Genomic DNA, 14579 nt, shown 5'->3' with positions numbered 1-14579 from the left:
AGCATGATCTTATCCAGATCCCACCATTTACCTGCAAATTTCATGATTTCCTTGTTTTTTATTGCTGAATAATATTCCACTGTGTAGATGTACCACAATTTCTGTATCCATTCCTCCACTGAGGGGCATCTGGGCTGTTTCCTTCCAGCTTCTGACTATTACAAATAAGGCTGCTACAAACATGGTTGAGCAAATGTCTTTATTGTGTACTTGACCCTCTTTTGGGTATATGCCTAGGAGTGGTATAGCTGGATCTTGAGGAAGTGCTATTCCTAGTTGTCTGAGAAAGCGCCAGATTGATTTTCCAGAGTGGTTGTACAAGTTTACATTCCCACCAGCAGTGGAGGAGAGTTCCCCTTTCTCTGCAACCTCTCCAGCATGTGTTGTCACTTGAGTTTTTAATCTTAGCCATTCTGATTGGTGTAAGGTGAAATTTTTTTCTTTTGTACATATTTTATTCTTCTATGAAGTTTTACTAAATCAGTGGTGATGCCTAGGAATAAATTATAAACAATCTGGAACAACAACCAAAAAAATTTAGGGCTGAGTACACTTTAATTACTCAAACAAAGTGACCATTTTAGGAAAATACACAATAACAATTCCATGTAAGGTGAAATCTTAGGGTTGTTTTGATTTGCATTTCCCTTATGACTAAGGACGTTGAACATTTCTTGAAGTGTTTCTCTGCCATTTGATATTCCTCTACTGAGAATTCTCTGTTTAGCTCTGTACTCCATTTTTAATTGGATTACTTGATTTGTTGCTGTTTAACTTCTTGAGTTCTTTATATATTCTGAATATTAGTTCTTTGTCAGATATAGGGTTGGTGAAGATCCTTTCCCAATCTGTAAGCAGTCATTTTATTCTGATGACAGTGTCCTTTGCTTTACAGAAGCTTTTCAGTTTCATGAGGTCCCATTTATTCATTGTTGATCTTAGAGCCTGTGCGGTTGGTGTTCTGTTCATAAAGTTGTCTCATGTGCCAATGAATTCAAGGCTCTTCCCCACTTTTTCTTCTAAGCAGTTTAGTGTGTCTGGTTTTATGTTTAGATCTCTGATCCTCTTTGACTTTAGTTTTGTGCAGGGTGATAAGTATGGATTTATTTGCATTTTTCTATATGTAGATATCCAGTTAGAACAGCACCATTTGTTAAAGATGCTGTCTTTTTTCCATTGAATGGTTTTGGCATCCTTGTCAAAAATCAGGTGTCCATAAGTGTGTGGATTTATGTCAGGGTCTTCTATTCGATTCCATTGATCCACCAGTCTGTTTCTATGCCAGTACCATGCAGTTTTTATTACTGTTGCTCTATAGTAGAGTTTGAGATCAGGGATGGAGATACCTCCTGAAGGTCTTTTACTGTAGAGAATTGTTTTAGCAGTTCTGGGTTTCTTGTTGTTCCATATGAAGGTGAGAATTTTTCTTTCAAGGTCTGTAAAGAATTGTGTTGGTAATTTGATGGGAATTGCATTGCATCTGTAGATTGCTTTTGGTAAGATGGCCATTTTTACTATATTAATCCTGCCAAGCCATGAGCATGGGAGATCTTTCCATCTTCTGATATCTTCTTCTAATTCTTTCTTCAGAGACTGGAAATTTTTTTCATACAAGTTTTTGACTTGCTTGGTTAGGTTCACACCAAGGGACTTTATGTCCTTTGTGGCTATTGTGAAGGGTGTTGTTTCCCTAATTTTGAACTCTATAACTGAGACTTTCTTTTAATCCTTGTTTTATCTCTCTTTCTAGATATATCTCTATTTATTTATTTGTTTGTTTTTTTCGAGACAGGGTTTCTCTGTGTAGCCTTGGCTGTCCTGGATTCACCTTGTGTACCAGGCTGGCCTCAAACTCATAAAGATCCACCTGCCTCTGCCTCCCCGAGTGCTGGGATAAAAGTCATGCACCACCATGACCACATGTTTCTTTTATTTTTGATATTATAATTACAACATTTCCCTTCTCCTTTTCTCCCTCCAAACTCTCTCATATACCCCTTTCCTCATTTTTAAACCCATGACCCTTTCATTGCTTTGCATACATGTATATGTATGTGTGTGGGCATATATATGCATATAAATATATCTATATAGAAAGAGATATAGATATATGTTACCTAATATGCAAAACCACCATGCTCTGTCTATATAATGTCTGTTTTCAGGGCGGACCATTCATTTATTTGGTATTGGCTAACCAATTAGTGTGATCTTCCCTGAGAAAGATGGTTTCTCCCATTCTTGGCATTCCTTAGATGCCTGTAGCTCTTTGTGTCGAGTCAAGGCTTCTTTAAGCCTGTCCATGTTGGAATGTTTATTGTTGTCCTTGTTCAGCTTATTTAGGCAATCATGCTGATGTGCCTTTATGGTTGTACCTTCAGCTATTACCAGGAGACATAATCTCATAGAAAACTCCCTGACCCTCTGGCTCCACAGGCTTTCTTCTGATTAGCGAAGACCGATGATGATACTTTCCTTTGTGTTTTTTCACTCTGATTTACTTATGTTTTCCTTTCAACATTTCTATTTTATTAATCTTACTTTTTTTCTTCTGATTTTCGCTTCCATTTTGCTGATTTTCCTTGTCCATTTGGATTAATTTTTCTTCAGTGTCCATATTCTAGATTCAACTCACCTGCTTGCCTGTATCATCTTTCAGTTCATACAGAAGGAAAATTTTAATGTAAGAAAAATAAGAAAACAGTTTGGTTTTCCCCTACTTTTCAGGCATAACACATTATTTTTCTTTATTTTCATAGAACAATTCTGTTCCTGGTCACTGATAGCAATAGAAAAGCAACTAATATAACACCTTTCATTAGTGATTATTACTGAAAGACTCCCAAGAGCCTATCTAGACGGGGAGACCCCGCTTCCCAAGGAACAGTGAGACCAGCCTTCGGATGCAAGCCGCAAGAGGTTTATTTTGATACACGGGTACCCGGGGCGACCAAGCCTATCGGAGGACTTGCGCGCCTCTCGGTTGGGGTGACGGGTTTTTATAGGGCTCGGGAGCAGGAGGCGCGGTTACAGAAGCGAGAAGCATAGTTACAGGGGTCTGATTGGGTGGTTTGAACAAAGCCGTAGTTAAGTCACGTACCCAGAACAGGGAAGGCGGGAAGGCAGATTGTGAGCCGAGTCACGTACCCACCTGGAACCCAGAAGGCGGGAAAGAATGCGGCGAGGTAGCTCTCCCCTCAGGGAACTTACTGCTATACCGCGCCTACTCTACATAGTGTTAACAATCGCTGCTTATCTTTTGGTCTCTCATTACCATCTGGAACTGACTTTCCAAAATGGACTCAAGCTGAAGCCACCTCATCTAATGGATGAGATCAGGAGTTTAAGTCCTCCCTCAGCATAACACTTTCCCAAACAAGCCTGTGTCCTTTCTGTCATCCGAGAAACAAATAACTTTTTCTCATTACTCTGCATAAAGCTCCCCACTACAACTGGCTTGGAGGCAGATTGGAGATTATGGGCTACAGTGGCCAATCCTCCTTTGTGTATTACCTGGTGACATAGTGCTGGGTCCTGCGTGTCTAGCAGCTATTATTCAGTAAGAGTATCACAGGTATGTCCATTGGCTTATCTCCAAATGAAATGAGTCAGAGGATGGCTCTGTTCTGTGTCCTTATCTTCAGAACTAGAAATATGAAATTCGTGGGAAATGAGAAAGACAAGTTTTAAAGGGAATTTTTATTATAGAGAATAATACTAAAGAAGAAAAGTTATTGCAGAAAACAGAGTACCAGAAAACAAGCAAGTCTCTGGAAGAGACAGGGAAAACCCATTCAAGCTGTTTGTTCATCTGAGGGCTTTTTACAGGACTTACAACAGAAACTGTACAAAACCTGAAGTAATTTTTACTGAGATGGGCCGATTCCCCACTATTCCCCCATGTTGATCACATGGAGGACTTGTAGGTTTTATGCATGGCTCGTGGCCCAGCCAGGAGATGACCTGTTCAAGTGCAGCTTGCTTACTTAGGGTACTAGTCATGCTTTGAAGCTCTCTGTTAATCTATAACTTACTTTCTTTGCTATTGAGCTTCACTGTCTCCTGATCCTTAGACCATGCTGGCCCTCCTAGTCATGCCAACCTAGCAGGTGTCATTCTCTTGGACCTCCATAGTTTCTGTCACCCCTGCCATTTGTTTGTAAAAGGAGATCGTGAAATTTAGTAACAAATGATTCCTTGTATTTCCCTTGATTTTAAAATGAGATTTAAATCTGGTTTTTAAAGATACACTGTCTTGATGCTGAGACTTATGGGCAACCTTTAGGACAGAGTGCAGGGAATCTTAGGAAAGAAGTGGGAAACAGTAAGATCTGGAGAGAACAGAAACTCCACAAAGAGAGCAACAGAACCAAAAATTCTGAGCACAGGGGTCTTTCCTGAGACTGATACTCCAACCAAGGACTATGCATGGAGATAACCTAAGACCCCTGCACAGATGTAGCCCATGGCAGTTCAGTATCCAAGTGGGTTCCATTGTAATAGGAACAGAGACTGTCTCTGACATGAACTGATTGGCCTGCTCTTTAATTACCTCCCCCTGAAGGGGAAGCAGCATTACCAGGCCACAGAAGAAGACAATGCAGCCACTCCTGATGAGACCTAATTGACTTGGATTAGAAGGAAAGAAAAGAAGACCTCCCCTATCAGTGGACTTGTGGAGGGTTATGCATGCAGAGGGTGGAGGAAGGGAGGGATTGGGATGGGAGGCAGGAGGGAACCACAGGGGGGATACAAAGTGAATAAAGTGTAATTAATAAAGAATTTTTTTTAAAAAGATACACTGTCTTTATCTTAGAGTACAACGAGAACTTTTGATTCCCTATATTAATATAGGGAAAGCCTACATTCAGCCTTGACAACACAAAATGCTACATGGAAAAGAGGGAGAGAGAATATGCCTCAAAAAGGAAAAAATATGAAACCTTGGCAACTCTTTGTGTGTTGTCCTTAGTTTTAATATGAAGCAATACCTTCCAGCTTCAAAGAAATCCAGACAAAATGAGCTCCAGGAAAATGCCGCCTTGCTTTCTGGAACCATTCTTGGATTCCGTAGCAAGGACAAAAGCCAGAAACTTCTTCTAAGGGGGAACATGGGCATTGATAGCTGCATTCAATTCTCCCTATCTGCCAAACACACTACAATTATCCCATCATATATATAATACAAACTCGTGTGTGTGTGTGTGTGTGTGTGTGTGTGTGTGTACCAACCATTCTCACTCCTGGGATTTTTTTCTATTTCCTCCTGTTTAGAGATCTTCCCTAGACCTTACATGACTGGTTTCTTGACATTTTTAGTTTCAGCTCAAATATATCTTTATTTACCATGTGAATTTCCTCTAAGTCTCTTCTTATTGGTTGTTTTTTTTTTTTTTTTTTTCAGCTTGACAAAGGTAGAGTTATCGGAAAAAGAAACCTCAGTTGAGAAAATGCCTATATCATATTGCCTTTAGGAAAGTCTGTAGGGCATTTTCTTGATTAATGACTGATGTGATGATGTGAAAAGGCCCAGCTCATGGCAGGTGGGGATACCCTGAACAGGTGGTACTGGTTTATGTAAGAAAGCTAGGCAAGCAAGCCATGGAAGAGCAAACCCATAAAAGCATTTCCCCATGGCTCCTGCTTTAGCTCCTGCTTCCAGTTTTCTGCCTCAAGTTCCTGCCTTGGCTCCCCATGATTACAGACTGAAACCTGTAAGCCAAATAAACCTTTTTCTTAACATGTTTTTGGTCATAATGTTTTATCACCAACAATAGAAACCCAAAGAAATCATACTGTTTACTTGATTATTATTGTCTACCCATACCACTGGATAATTAGATTTAGGAAGATAAGAAATAGGATATCCTTGTTTCCTGCCATACCACTAACACTTAGAGCACATATGTATGATGGTTTCTTGTGGCAAAAGGATAACATTTATGTCAAAGTGCTTGGACTGATTCATTCTTACCTTTTACCCCACCCTTGACATATTCTTCACTTCTATTTAGATATATAATCTTTAGGACATTGTTATGGCTTAGATGTGGTATGTCCTTCAAAACTGTTCTGGTAATTCAGTCCTGCTTCCCCAGTGGTGGTATTATTTGGGGAGATTCTAGAAACCTTAGGAGGTGGTACTTAGCACTATGACATGCATCTGTAGGAAAAATTCTTGGGGACTAGATCTTTTGCTTGGCAACTCTCTTTTTTCCTGTTTCCTATCTACCAAGAGGGGACCAGTCTTCTCTTGCCAGTGACTGCAGTTGCCACCATAACAGTCTGTTTTACTACAGAGCCTTTATGGGACCAGCTATGATGAAATGAAACTTACTAAATTGTGAATTTGCATAAATCCTTCTCTTGAGTTTTTTTTTTTTTTTCTATCAGATATTTGGTTATAAGAATAACAAATCTAATACAGACATTAGCTAAGAAGAGACTTAGGGACCAAATTTAAACTACATGTAAAGTTAAATATCATGAATTTAACACTGGATATGTGCTAACATGATTCTAAGTTCTTCATGGATTTATGTTTTTTAGTTTTCACAACATGCCTATGAGATTGACAGTATCTTTGTTCTCATTTTGTAGGTTAGAAAGCAAAACAATAGAAAGGTTAAGCAATTTTTCCAAGGGACTAATGATATTAGCAACAATAGGTATCAGATAGTAATACTAGCTAATACTATATACTTAGTAAACATTAAGAATCCAGCTTTAAATGTCATCAGTTTGTTCCTACTGTTTAGAGCAACTTGACATTGGCTTGACTTGACATGGCCTGATGGATTCATCATGGACCCCAGCCTAAAAGATGGAAGTGACTCAGGAAATGCAACTTCTCATAAGATATCAATAAATATTAAACAAGGCTTCTATGTGAGCTTCTGTTCATGTCTTATCCATAGCATCGCATTGGCCCAAGTAAGTCCCATGGCCAACTTTAACATAATAGACTAAAGAAGCACATTTTACACATAGAGGGAGAGAAAATGTTAATACATAATTAACTAAAAATCACCAGAACAACTACATTAATATTCATAATATGATAAGTATATTATAAATGTACTATGTTCTATGTCCTAGTTAAGCATTTATGTTAGTAAAAAACCTAATGTTCATAATAACCTGCTTCACAGTAGGTCACAGAAGCAAGTAGTAATTCCCCAATCAATGGTACACAGCCTCTTACAGAAAAATAAATACAAGAACCTTGAGTGCTTGGTTGTAAGAAACTTAGTATTAGTCAATTCAACATAACCTTCAACAGAAGGAGCTGACACAGGTGCTGGGCAATTTGAAAGCCCCTGGTTAATAAAGCCATGCTTCCTATCTCTCAGACTATAGAATTTTGGTCTTCTCCATATACTCCATTTTCTATCTTTCTGCAGAAATTGTTCTTTTTCTGCAGAAATTGTTCTTTTACACCTGACCATAGTCTACATTGAGAACTATACTCTAAACCAACAAGAATTTATACCGCTGCCATCCAAAACTTTATTACATCAGCTAAATCTGTGCATGGTTACCCTGGTTTGTCTGTTTACTTCTGGATTAAACATTTGTTTTGAGTGATGGTGTAGTGCAATGACATGGCTCTGTATTCCAGGACAGAGCATACGAATGCAGCCAGTTTTCTAGACTGGATTATAGGAAGAGAGCAGACATGAAACTTGTCTATGCAGTTCTTACTGTGGTATAGTATTCCACAGAAAAGTTCCTGAATCTTAAGGTTGCAGTCTATCAACTTTGTCATCAATATAAGAAGAACCTAACTTTAGGAAAAAAAAAAAGATTAAAGCACCATAGATTGTACTACATAAGAGAAAGAGAGCTAAAGAAAACAGAAATAAGCCAATATTGGAATTTCTTTGCAAAGAAGCAGTAAAATCTTGAGAAAGAAGGTTTGACTACAGAAATACAACCGGACAGTGGAGAAGGTGTGGCCTGAGGAAAGCAGACATTGGAAAAAGAAATAAAAATATGGCAAAGGGAACAAAAGGTAATATTGGGAGATAATCATGAGAGGTGATAGTGTTCCCCTGCCATTACCTGAGTGAGCTGCAGCAAGGGATGGCAAGAAGTGTGATGTGGAACTTGCATGTTATTCTGATGGCACACAAAGATGAACTCAGCCAGGCAGGCCTTGCATGTCTACTCATAGCCAGGCACAGAAAGCCCTGTGTGTCCCCCAAAAAGAAACAAATAAACAAACTTACAAATGGGAGGCCTCTGACAGGGACATAGTAACAGAGTGAGAAAGAGCTGGGGTAGAAGGATTCTTCTGATCTGGCAGGATACAGTGCCTTAACTTGTTTGAATTACTGACATTGTAGCTCCGCTTCCTGTGGAGAATGAGACAAAGCATAACTCAAGGGAAGGAAGATGAATCTACCATCTCAATGAGAGGAATTACTGGCTGGGTGTGAAATGACTTGCATTTCATGTTCTAACTTATTTTCATTTTTTGTTGTTATCTGCAATTTTGTTAGACTAGCTTCTGGTTGGGTACTTCATTAGTTAGCTTCTGTTGCTGGAATAAATGCAATGACCAAAAATAATATGGGAGGAAGGTTTTATGTTGGCTTATGATTCCACAGAGATTCTATCTTGGCCGGGAAAGATTGGTATGGCATGCAAAGCTGGATGTGGGAAGCAGGAGTTGGAAGCTGGATGATCACATTTCCATTCATATGAGCCAATCTTCCAAGAAAATGCAGCAATATTAAATGTATACACCACAGAGTCTCAAGATGTACCATAGGTGAAGATGGCCAGAAACACCACGATTCATTACATATTTGCATTTGAATTAGTCTCTGGTTGTTCCATGTCCAGAACCTTTTTATTGTTGCCAAAAATCTGTGACCTTCCCCAGCATTCAGTTTCACAATTCCACGGGACCCACAAAAACTGGCTTTAAATCAACCACATTATTTTCTTCATGAAGCTGCAATTTTAACAGAGTCCAAAAGAGATAGCTTACTCAAACTTACTTGTTATCAGTGAGATATTTCAAAGTCCCTTCATATACTGAAGTTACCTGTGAGCTAAGTATTCAGCTGAACACTTGCACATGCCACTGCACATGGAGTGAACAGGAAGTAGAGGGAAGCCAAAGCCCTCAAAGCCTGTCCCCAGTGATGTGCTTCCTCCAATAAGGTCCCACGTCCTAAAAGTTCCATAACCTCCCCAAACAGCACCACTAGCTGGAGAGCAAATGTTCAAATACATGCTCCCATACAGGCTATTTCTCATTCAAATGCCTAATGTTTTTAAGTTGCTAGGTTTTAATATGTAACTTGCAAGAAAAAAATCTTTTATGATACTCCTTTCTTTTTCTATGCTTATAACTGTTCTAGTCACTCTACTACTTAAATAGGACCTCATGAAACTGAAAAGTTTCTGTAAAGCAAAGGACACTGTCATCAGAACAAAATGACAGCCTATAAACTGGGAAAGGATCTTCACCAATCCTATATCTAAAAGCAGGCTAATATCCAGAACATAAATAAATAAATATAAATAAAGAACTCAAGAAGTTAAACACCAACAAACCAAGTAATCCAATTTAAAATGGGCTACAGAGCTAAACAGAGAATTCTCAATAGAGGAATATCAAATGAGAGAAAAACACTTAAAGATGCTCAACATCCTTAGCCATTAGAGAAATGCAAATCAAAATTACCCTGAGATTTCACCTTACACCCAGCAGAATGGCTAAGGTCAAAAACTCAAGTGACAACACATGCTGGAGAGGATGTGGAGAAAGGGGAACCCTCCTCCATTGCTGGTGGGAATGCAAACTTGTACAACCACTTTGGAAATCAATCTGGTGCTTTTTCAGACAATTAAGAATAGAGCTTCCTCAAGATCCTGCTATACCACCCCTAGGCATATACCTGAAATATGCTCAACTATACAACAAGGACATTTGCTCAGCTATATTTGCAGCAGCTTTACATAATAGCCAGAATCTGGAAACGATGTAGATATCCCTCAACTGAGAAATGGATACTCCTGATATTTCTAAACCATATATTTTTCTTATCATTGTCACTTCATTCTCTCTGTCCCCCTTTTTCATTCTTTTCCCATCCCATTACTTAAATAATAGTACCCTCAATCCTAAAACAAACTATAAGCTAAATTTCCACCAGCCTACACCATGCAGATAGTGCCTTTGAACCTTATTGTAGACTAAACTGCAGCTCACAAATTGTCTTCTGTTGAAAATCAACATTGAAACTGCTGTTACATTGTTATATCTATCACTCCTGCTGCCCCCAACATAAACGCAAGTGAAGACAATTCACAAAGATGACTCAACTAAAATAAAACTAGTAAAAGAAGAGAACAAAGAATGGAGAAAATGAAAACTGAAGGACAGATGCATTCCCATCAATTTCATACAACATAAGAAAGAAACAGAAAAAGATGAGACAGTAATTTCTACAATACTCTCGACAACTCCTCAGTACCACAAACTAAACAATTATATAGCAATAAAACAAACACACACACACACACACACACACACAGTAACAACAGCAGGCAGCAGGAGGAGGAAAAGAAGAAGAAGAAGAAGAAGAAGAAGAAGAAGAAGAAGAAGAAGAAGAAGAAGAAGAAGAAGAAGAAGAAGAAGAAGAAGAAGAAGAAGAATTCATCAAGAAAATGAAACTCCAAAAGAGAACCAAACAGAAAATAGACCAAAAATAAAATAGACTAGGCTGAGCAGTAGTGGCAAATACCTCTAATCCCAGATCTTGGGAGGCAGAGGAGGGCAGATCTCTGTGAGTTTGAGGCCAGTCTGGTCTACAAAGCTAGTTCCAAGACAGTTGAGGTTATACACACACACACACACAAAACAAACCTAGGTCTCAGAAAAAAAATAGAGAATTTTAGGTGAATAAATGCATGATAGTACAGTGTTTAAGCTCTTAAAATTAAAAGACAAATTTTTAAGGTGGGTTAAAAGAAAAAAACTCAACTCTATGAAATATAAAATCCTTGAACAACAATATAGTTATAAGAGTTAGAAGGATGTAGGTAGACAAGGAAAACAATAACAGGCTCCCTGAAACGATGGCTTCTTATTCCCAGAAGACATTGGGAGAAGAAATAGGAGAAAAGCATTGGAGTGGGTGTGTATACAGGACCAATACTAGACAGAGGAAGACACAGGAGTCCTTATAAAATAACCAAGCCAAGTTCAATTTAACAGATTTCCAGACTTAGGGCCCCTCCCACCACAAAGGAATAAAGTTGTTACTTTCTGCTTCTCCCAGGCTTGTCCATCTGTTTTTCCCAAATGTTTAGTTATTTGCCTGTGCCAGGAAGGAGCTGAATGACCATGACACTTGAGGACAATCAGCACACCATTATGATAGGAAAGTCATTAAGATGATGAGACATATATAATGCAAATAGTAATAAAAGGGAAGTTTAAGTTTCTACATTAATTTTAGATAAAATCAACTTTATACCAAAGAAAATGACCAAACATACACATACTTATTTGCTGATGAATGAGCCTGTCTTCCAAGAGTAGCAATATTAGCTGTATACATAGCACAGAGTCACAAGATGTAACATGGGTGAGCAATGCCGTAAACAGCACATTTTAATTATATTTGGACATTGCAAGTCCAAAGTTCCTTTACTGTTGTCAAAAATTTGTGACCTACCCTAATATCGGGTTCCACAACCCCAGGGGACCCACAGTTTTAAAGGGCTTAAAACAACAATATTATTTCCTTCATGAAGTTACAGTTTTGACAGAGCCCAACAAGGATATCTTACTCCAGCTTACTTGTCATTAGTGGGATAATTTAAAGTCCCATTCAAAAATGAAAGTCACCTTTCAGCTAGGACTCTGGCTGACCATGTGTCTACATACGGCTGTGACTTCTCCTGGCATGATAGTCAGGCTGCAAATTGAACATCCTGAAAGAAAAAGTAGAGACTTTGTGCCTTCCATGAACTGGCCTACAAGGCACACAAGATCATTGCTCACACATATTACCAGTAGAGATATTAATGAAGACTACTGAAGCTCAAGAAAAGAGAAAGAGTCTTCCATTTTGGGTGAAATCTGTGACCATATATTGGACTAGAAATGCTTATACGATTTTTTTAATTTCCATTCATTCCTTAATTTTTCCATAAAGATCTTTCTGGAAGTTGTTTTTTGTTTTGTTTTGTTTTCAAATACTTGGGGGTGTTTGTTTGTTTGGATTACGACTGGAACCATATACAATGCCCAAATCACATGATTTGAAAATTAAATTACACATTTGATACAAAACATTTCAAAAACATTTCATAAAAGAGAATTCCTAAATAAAGATTTATTGGCCATTATGGCCTTCCAGCCAGGCATTCACAGAAAAGTGATGTTTTCCCAGATAATTTACAATGATGTGTTCACCCTGATCAGGGAACTCAGATCTCCCACTATAAAACAAAGCTAAATATTAAGGAGAAACATAGTTCCCTTATCAGTTCTAATGCTTTACAAAAACAAAACAAAAAGAAAAACTGTGAAATGAGAAAATGTAAAAGATTGGGTCCATCAAAGGGAGAAGCCAAGTTGTTGCTTGTTTTACATTTTGGTGTTGTGTGGTTTTCTTGATGGCAAAAATAATTTACTGACAAAATGCTTTTATTGAGTTGCCTTCACTGAAAAGGTCCTGCATGCTATTCACCAGCCTGCTATAATTAAGAACACCAATAAACAGAGCCTTTTTATTTAGATTGAAAAACAATAATTAATCCTTCCTGTCTAGAAATAGGAGGCAGCCTCACATTTACGGCTCAAGTGAACACATTAAAATCTTAGGTCCTGTGCCCACAATTTATTCTGCAGAATAAACTAATAAATTGTCTAACTCTGATCTTAAAATTTACAGTTTCATGCAAGATAAAAGGTGGTATATTATGTGCCATTCTAGATAAGCTCAGAGCTTGCTTTAGCCAGGAATCAGCATTTTCCCTGAAAAAATCTAAAAATACAGTGTTCACTAACTTTTTAAAATTTATCTTTCCATTATCAAGCTAGGGTTTCCCTTCAAATCTGTCAGAGCTGGTTCTCTTTTGCTTGGAATGTACAAAAGAAAATGATAGATTTAGGAAATAGAGTAGGGAAGACAGAAAATATAAAATTCTTTCTCAAAATTACCATTAGTACAAACAAGGAAACCATGCTATGGGTAATCAGTGTTGAATATGTTTGAATTAGCAAGTCTTTCATTTGTAGCCAGATATTGAGTTCTCAGTGTTCCTTCAACCAATCCCTATTCTGCAAGCAAAACTGCTCAAAGGCCAGACAATTTTCCTAACCATAGGGCTGGACCATGGCAGACCTAGGACTCTGCAGTCTTTCGACTGCTAATGCAACTATTGAATGATAATATTTGGCAATGATTTTCAATATAAAAGAAAGATGAAATTAATTAGTTCTAAACAATAATAAAAAAACATTCAAAAGGTTCAATATTTCCAGTTAAAGACAAATTTCCCAAAGTGATGAGATTTCCTCATTTGCAACTGTGGATCTCTTTTACTCTACTCAATTCTGAACACAGGTTTTGTGATTTCCAACAGTCTGGGTATCTAAAAATATACTGGGTCATTGCAACTTTGGAAATATGTGTCTCTGGTTGATAATCTGTACCTATCCTGTCTTTCTCAGTGGCTATCTAACTTCTTGAAACATCCTTTTGGTGATGTGCTGGATATTTTCTGCCACATCCTTTCAACCTTCCTTAGATTCTGTGTCCAGGAGTTTGACATGTATATGTTTATTTATGATACCAAGACTTTAGTTTGAGCTTGGCTGTTCAAGACACAAATAAAGACTGGACAGAAAGAGAATAATGGATTTAAGTTTCATTCTTCCTACTTAATTCCTACAGAATGAAGCACAGTTATAAACCATGGTCAATCTAGATTAGGCCAGCCCATGAGCGAGAATTATGAGTGTTGGATTAACCTATCAGTTTTCAGGAGTGATTTTTATAATACACCCGTAGCTAACAAATATAACATATGACCCCTAAAAGGAAGAATTTAAAACAGCATTTCAGCCAAATATACAGATTAAACCTCTCTTAAGAAGTGCATGGACTTTTGATTTGCATTTCCCTGATGAGTAAGGATACTGAGCATTTTTTTAAGTGTTTCTCTGCCATTCGATATTCCTCTATTGAGAATTCTCTGTTATACCCCCTTTTTTAATTGGATTACTTGATTTGTTGCTGTTTAACTTCTTGAGTTTTTTTATATATTCTGGATATTAGCCCTCTATTAGATAACGGTTGGTGAAGATTCTTTCCCAATCTGTAGGTTGTCGTTTTGTTCTGATGACAGTGTCCTTTGCTTTACAAAAACTTTTTAGTTTCATAAGGTCCCATTTATTGATTGTTGATCTTAGAGCCTGTGCTATTGGTGTTCTGTTCAGGAAGTTGTCTCCTGTGCCAATGAATTCAAGCTCTTCCACATTTTTTTTTCTAACAGGTTTAGTATGTCTGATTTTTTGTTTAGGTCTTTGATCCACTTGGACTTTA

This window comes from Meriones unguiculatus, chromosome 4 (genome assembly GCF_030254825.1).
Source record: "Meriones unguiculatus strain TT.TT164.6M chromosome 4, Bangor_MerUng_6.1, whole genome shotgun sequence".
NCBI lineage: Eukaryota > Metazoa > Chordata > Mammalia > Rodentia > Muridae > Meriones > Meriones unguiculatus.
The sequence above is the reverse complement of the archived record's forward strand: the minus strand, read 5'-3'. Positions refer to the sequence as shown.